This window comes from Gobius niger, assembly GCF_951799975.1.
Source record: "Gobius niger genome assembly, chromosome: 7".
NCBI classification, from domain to species: domain Eukaryota; kingdom Metazoa; phylum Chordata; class Actinopteri; order Gobiiformes; family Gobiidae; genus Gobius; species Gobius niger.
This window is the reverse complement of record NC_136858.1, coordinates 36,745,760-36,753,678: the sequence shown is the minus strand read 5'-3', so window position 1 is coordinate 36,753,678 and position 7,919 is coordinate 36,745,760.

Sequence of the window (7,919 nt, the reverse complement as noted above, 5' to 3'; positions counted from 1 at the left end):
AAAAAAGTGACAAAAATTCAACAAAAATGTGACAAAAATTCAACAAAAATGTGACAAAAACTCAACCAAAAAGTCGCAAAAATTCAACAAAAAAATGACAAAAACTCAACAAAAATGTGACAAAAATTTAACAAAAATGTGACAAAAACTCAACAAAAATGTGACAAAAATTTAACAAAAATGTGACAAAAATTCAACAAAAATGTGACAAAAATTTAACAAAAATGTGACAAAAATTCAACAAAAATGTGACAAAAATTTAACAAAAATGTGACAAAAATTCAACAAAAATGTGACAAAAATTCAACAAAAATGTGACAAAAATTTAACAAAAATGTGACAAAAATTCAACAAAAATGTGACAAAAATTCAACAAAAATGTGACAAAAATTTAACAAAAATGTGACAAAAATTCAACAAAAATGTGACAAAAATTCAACAAAAATGTGACAAAAACTCAACCAAAAAGTCGCAAAAATTCAACAAAAAAGTGACAAAAACTCAACAAAAATGTGACAAAAATTTAACAAAAATGTGACAAAAATTTAACAAAAATGTGACAAAAACTCAACAAAAATGTGACAAAAACTCAACAAAAATGTGACAAAAATTCAACAAAAATGTGACAAAAATTCAACAAAAATCTGACAAAAATCTGACTGAAACTCAACAAAAATGTGACCAAAAAAAAAGGTGACACAACACAGCAACAACGCAAGGAAATCAGTTTTGTGGGTCTTAGCTTTCAAATGAGGTGTTACACAGGCCTCCATAACAGCCAAAGAGGACAGAATGCATTCGGTTTAGGCGGGTAGTAAGAGGTTAAGGAGGTTAAAGGTTAAAGGTTACTATTAAGCCGCCACATCACAACATAATGATACTAATGAGCATTAATTTCAAACAAATAAAAAGACATTTGAAGCCTCTGCTCTCACCCCTTCAGCTCACATTTCAGAGTGAGTTTCCCCCGTTAGACGATGAGAAGGTTTTGCAAACTTTAGGTACATAAATTAAGTCATGTTGCAAGTTCAGCGTTGCAGAAACTCCCTTCTCTTGCGTAAAAAGTCAAGTCTGCGTTTTACAATTGGCCTAATCCCATCGTTATGGTGAAGACATGAGTCCACCGTGTCATAATGTCTGAAGTTTACCCTGAACACGCATTTTGTCCAGTTTGGCTTTACCCAAATCAAGGGGTTAAGAACTTCACCTTAATACCACCTTAAATGAGGTAAGTGTCTTAAATGGGCTTGAATTAAAGGGACTGTATGGAGTTTAAAAATGTTAAAATGATGTTTTTTCCTGAGACCTGAGGTGGCAGTAGTGAGTGTAAAAATGACCAACTTGCATCCCTTTAACCCCTTAACTCCCACCTGAACCGAGCACATTTTCTCCAGTTTGGCTTTAGCCCAATCCAAACGCTTCTGGAAAAAAGCTGAGACGAAAACAATGATGGAAATGGGACAAAAAAGTGAGAAAACATTGACAAAAAAGTGACGAAAAATGTGGCAAAAAAATGACAAAAATGTGATAAAAATGTGACAAAAAAGTGACAAAAATGTGACAAAAAAAATGACAAAAATGTGACAAAAAATGATAAAAATGTGACAAAAAATGACAAAAACGTGAGAAAACATTGACAGAAAAGTGACGAAAAATTTAAGAAAAAATGACAAAAATGTGACAAGAAAATTACAAAAAATTACAAAAAAATGACAAAAATGTGACAAAAAATTGACAAAAAAAATCACAAACATTTGTCAAAAAATCACAAACAAATCGACAAAAATGTGATAAAAGATTTATGAAAAAATGACAAAAATGTGACAAAAAATGACAAAAAAATGACAAAAAAATATGACAAAAATTGACGAAAATGAGTTGAATACCCAACAAAAAAATGCTGGAAAAAAACCTGATGACGTGAGGAAAAAGATCCTCTCGGTTCAGGCGGGAGTTAAGAGGTTAAAGGTGTACTAATCTTAGTGTATGCAAACTTCTGACTTTGTAACAAGTAGCAAAAACATTTTAAAAAAATCTATCTGGTATTTGGCAAATAGAAATATTTCATTCACTTAAAAAGTTAATTCTGGTCACATTTTTATGGAGTGTATGTAAATATACGGTTCCCACTGTGTATGTCAGTGTGATAACTCATTTGAAAGCCAAGACCCTCTAGTTTCTAAAACTATGTGCAAGATCTGTGTGAGTGAAGCACAACTTCCATCACACTTGTCGTTCCTAACCCTAATCATAACCTCTGACCCCTGACCCCAGCCCTGACCCACTGCTCTCAATACAATTTTTGTCAAATTTTTGTAATGTTTTTGTCAAATTTTTATCAAATTTTTGTCATTTTTTTGGTCATTTGTTGTCATTTTTTGACAATTTTTTTTGTCATTTTTTGGTCAAACTTTTATCACATTTTGTCATTTTTTTGTCATATTTTTATTTATTTTTTGGTCATTTTTTGTCATTTTTGGGACAATTTTTTGTAATTTTTTTGTCAATTTTTTTGTCACATTTTTGTCATTTTTTTTTTAACATTTTTTTGACATTTTTTTTTGACATTTTTTTGTAATTTTGTTGTAATTTTTTGGTCAAATTTTTATCACATTTTTGTCATTTTTTTGTCACATTTTTTACATTTTTTTTTACATTTTTTTTGGACTTTTTTTTTGACATTTTTTTGTAATTTTTGTGACATCCATCCATCCATCCATTTTCTTCCGCTTTATCCGGGGCCGGGTCGCGGGGGCAGCAGTCTCAGCAGAGATGCCCAAACTTCCCGATCCACACACACCTCCTCCAGCTGTTCTGGGGGGACCCCGAGGCGACACCAGGCCAGCTCGGAGACATAGTCCCACCACCGTTTTTTGTGACATTTTTTTGTAATTTTTTGGTCAAATTTTTATCACATTTTTGTCATTTTTTCTCAATTTTTTGTATTTTTTTGTCACATTTTTGTCATTTTTTCTCAATTTTTTGTATTTTTTTGTCACATTTTTTGTCATTTTTTGTCATTTTTTGTAATTTTTTTGTCAATTTTTTTGTCACATTTTGTCACATTTTTGTCATTTTTTTTTTTACATTTTTTTGATATTTTTTTTTGACATTTTTTTGTAATTTTTTTGTAATTTTTTTGTAATTTTTTGGTCAAATTTTTATCACATTTTTGTCATTTTTTTGTCACATTTTTGTCATTTTTTTTTTACATTTTTTGGTAAAATTTTTATCACATTTTTGTCTTTTTTTGTGTCATATTTTTGTCACATTTTTGTCACATTTTTGTCATTTTTTCATCCATTTTTTGTCCATTTCTTATGACTGATCTGATGGTGAGTAACAAAGGAAAGCAATCTCTGGCATTTATTTCCTCTTTATTGCTCAAGCTTCGTCGACTTCCACAATCACAAGCCACAGACTCATCCCTGAAAGAGTAAACAGTGATTCCACGCCACGCTTCCCTCGCTCCGTCTCGTTCCCAGGCATTTTAATTTAGTTCCCGAGCGAAAGCCACCGCACGGGCTCAGAATATCTGGACGCACGGAGGCCTGTGCTACATGTGGGCTGTGTCTGGAGGATCTTCTGCTTCCTGCTGCATTCCAGTGGTTGGACACACACCCCCTGCTATTTCTGCCCAGAGCTTTCGGCCTTTTTCGAGGCAGCGGACGGGCGCACGTGCAGGCTGCAAACACAATATCCATATTTTAGAGCCAGACGGAGGTGGCAGCTTTATGTCTCAAGCTAAAACACACACGTCTTCATCCCAAAGACTACGATAAACATTCTAACCATGATTTAATCCTCTAAATTACTTGCTGGTGATTTGTTTATTGCATACAGTGACTTCTACTGACCATAAAAAACACAGTAAATTGCTGCTCTACAAAGACATGTAACGAGGAACATGTAGGCGATCCTTTCAGTGCTCACATTGGTTCCGTCCAAGTGCAGAATGTGAAACCGTAGCCACAAAGAAACTTGACAGTGGCAGGTTTTGAACGAGTGATGTTGGTTAGTGAAGGCAATTAAAGCGCTAAAGTTAAAATGAAACCGTTGGATAAGCTTTAAAGACTTGTAGGTGAACTCCACAAATAGACAAAGATGTTCAGCATCACCTGAAGAACTGACACATTATCCATATTAACCTCTTAACTCCCGCCTGAACCGAGAGGATCTTTTTCCTCAAGTCATCAGATTTTTTTTCCATCTTTTTTTTGTTGGGTATTCAACTCATTTTTGTAACTTTTTTGACATTTTTTTTGTCATTTATTGTCACATTTTTGTCTTTTTTTGTAATTTTTTGGTCAATTTTTTGTCATTTTTTTGTCAAATTTTTATCACATTTTTTTCATTATTTGTCAAATTTTTATACTTTTTTTGTCAATTTTTTTTTATCACATTTTTGTCTTTTTTTGGTCAAGTTTTTGTCTTTTTTTGTCATTTTTGGGTCCAATTTGTGTCATTTTTTGTCAATTTTTTCCACATTTTTGTCATTTTTTCATCAGTTTTTTTTTTATCACATTTATGTAATTTTTTGTCAATTTTTTATCACATAGTTGTATTTTTTTGTCACATTTTGTCACATTTTTGTCTTTTTTTGTCACATTTTTGTAATTTTTTTGTAATATTTTGGTCAATTTTTTTGTCACATTTTTGTCATTTTTCCCCCCACATTTTTGTATTTTTTTGTCAAATTTTTATCACATTTTTGTCATTTTTTTGTCAAATTTTTTATAATTTTTTTTGTCAATTTTTTTTTAATCACATTTTTGTCTTTTTTTGTCACATTTTTATCACATTTTTGTCTTTTTTTGGTCAATTTTTTGTCATTTTTTTGTCATTTTTGGGTAAAATTTGTGTCATTTTTTGTCATTTTTTCATCAGTTTTTTTTTAATCACATTTATGTCATTTTTGGTCAATTTTTTATCACAATTTTGTCTTTTTTTGTCACATTTTTGTCATTTTTCCCCCCACATTTTTGTCATTTTTTGGTCAATTTTTTGTAATTTTTTTGTCAAATTTTTATCCAATTTTTGTCATTTTTTTGTCACATTTTGTCACATTTTTGTCATTTTTTGGTCAATTTTTTGTAATTTTTTTGTCAAATTTTTATCCAATTTTTCATCAATTTTTCATCACTTTTTTTTTTACACATTTCCATCATCGTTTTCGTCTCACTTCTGTCCCTATTTCCACACCTTTTTTCCAGAAGCTTTCGGACTGGGGGCAAAGCCAAACTGCAGAAAATGCTCTCGATTCAGGCGGTAGTTAAGGGGATAAACCGTGCACTCATCCACACTCTCCACACACTCATCCACTGTGAAACACAAACCCCCTGAACCCACTTACTCTCTTTTAGCAGCTCCGAGCTAATAAATGTTGACACACAGAAGAATCGTAGGGTTTTTTCTCAGAACCGTGAGCCGAGGGCCAGACTCGGGCCTTTTGTAATTGCTGCATAAATCATACGGGAGGAATTCTTCCACAATAACATGTCATTCCTGTCGCGCTACTGCCTCCAATCGCGCAATTACCCGGCCCCGATAAGCCCCCGCTCCAGCCGTAAATATTTAGCCCATTACAGTTTATCAGCTTCGGTATCATTCCAAATTGCGCCGTGGGAAAAACGTCCAACCCAAACACCGCTCTGGAGGTACTTTTCAGACCCTTTTGTCAGCTCCGTTGTTTGGCAGGAGCCCCGGAGTTAGCGCTTGTTATTCTTCGCAGACTTACATTCGGACAAAGGCTCGTATAGCGGTGAGTTACGGCCTGTTTTTCCACCTGGGTGAAGAAGACGCACGGCCGACGGGGAGACTTGCTTGTAAAGGAATGCGCACATTAAAAAGCTATTTAAAAACACCGTTGTGCCTCGCAAATCCCTGGTCTTTGGGTTGGACGGGAGCCAGCGGCTGCAGTAATACACGGCAGGGACCCGGACTGTGACTTACTGACCTCGTTTTACTCAGAGGCAGGGTCGACGTGTGAGCAGACATGGACACACTGCAGACATGACCATCTTCAGCATCCTCCATGGGCTTTTGGGGTCCCAACAAGAACACATGCTTTTCCCCTTCTTTATAAAGATGTTAGTCAGGGATCTGATTAACTCCCACCTGAACCGAGCACATTTTCTCCACTTTGGCTTTGCCCCAGTCCAAAAGCTTCTGGAAAAAAGGTGTGAAAATAGCAAAAAAAAACTGAGACAAAAGCAATGATGGAAATGTGACAAAAAAGTGAGAAAACATTGACAAAAAAGTGACCAAAAAATTGACAAAAACTTGACAAAAGTGGCAAAAATGTCACAAAAATTGAGGAAAAATTGACCAAAAAAAACAACAAAAATGTCACAAAAATGTCACAAAAAATTGACAAAAAATTTGAAAAAAAAAGACAAAAAAAATTACAGAAAGTGACAAAAACAAATGACGAAAAATGTACAAAAAATTGACGAAAAAATGATGAAAAAGTGACAAAAAGAGGTAATTTTTTTGACTAAAAAATAAAAAAAAAAATTGACAAAAATTTGACAAAAAAATGATAAAAAAGTGGCAAAAATGTCACAAAAATTGACAAAAAATTGACAAAAAATTGACGAAAAAATGATGAACAAGTGACAAAAAAGGACAATTTTTTTGACAAAAAATGACAAAAAAAATGACAAAAAATTGACAAAAAAATGATTAAAAAAATGGCAAAAATATCACAAAAATGGACTAAAAATTGATAAAAAAGACAAAAAATTACAGAAAGTGACAAAAACAAATGACGAAAAATTTACAAAAAAATGATGAAAAAGTGGCAAAAATGTCACAAAAATATGACAAAAAATTGACCAAACAATTGACTAAAATTGACAAAAAAATGATGAAAAAATGATGAACATGTGACAAAAAGTGACAAAAAAATTACTATTTGACAAAAAAATTACAAAAAAGTTACAAAAATTGATGGAAAAAAAATCTGATGACGTGAGGAAAAAGATCCATTTAGATGAGTTTTGTAGGTCTTAGCTTTCAAATGAGGCGTTACACTGGCCTACAGGATTTGGGTAAAGCTGAACTGGAGAAAATGTGCTCCGTTCAGGTGGGAGTTACGAGGTTAATATAGAACCGCAGCTGCACGTCTGACCTGCGGTGGCAGTAGTGAGATCGTATGTATAGTATGTGCCTCACAGAGAGTCGTTTGTGCAGGTCAGGGACGGAGACGCTACAGCCTCTCGAGTTACAGAAGAGGAGTGGTCTGTTTGAACTATTTCAAGAATGTTTGCGCCAATTTGGGGGAAAATTTGGGATACACCTCAAACTTGTGAAGTCATACACGAGTCCACTGACACGCCAAAGTCAATGTTTGGCTAAAGGACTTTCCTCACAGTCATCAAAGGCGTCGCTGGCGGCTTTGAGACGGTGAAGCTGTGAAGCGTTATGAAAATGTTGTATAAAATGATACTAGGACATAATCTCACATCGTAATTAGACTATGAGCAAAGCTGGCAGATACAATAGTGACGTATACAGTGAGCCCTGCAGAATAATAGTATATTTTTATTTTAGGAAAGGCTGATTAAGTTCTCAAAGTGTTCTTCAATGTAATTTAATTTTAGTCAAGATTTAGTCAAAAAAACTTTTCAATTTTTGTCTAGTTTTAGTCGACTAAAATTAAGACTAATTTAGTCGACTTCGCATTTATAGTATTCATTATAATCATATTTAATCAAGGTCCTCGACTAAATGGAGCTTCTCCCACATGGATAAAGCTCAGAGCTGATCATTTGGCAGAGAATTGAACTGATCTGAGGCGCTTTCACACGGTCAATAGAAGTTTGGATGATTTTAGTCTCTCCTTTTCACTTTTATTCAGTCTTATTTTAGTCGACTAAAATATCTGGACATTTTAGTCACAGTTTTAGTCTCATGAG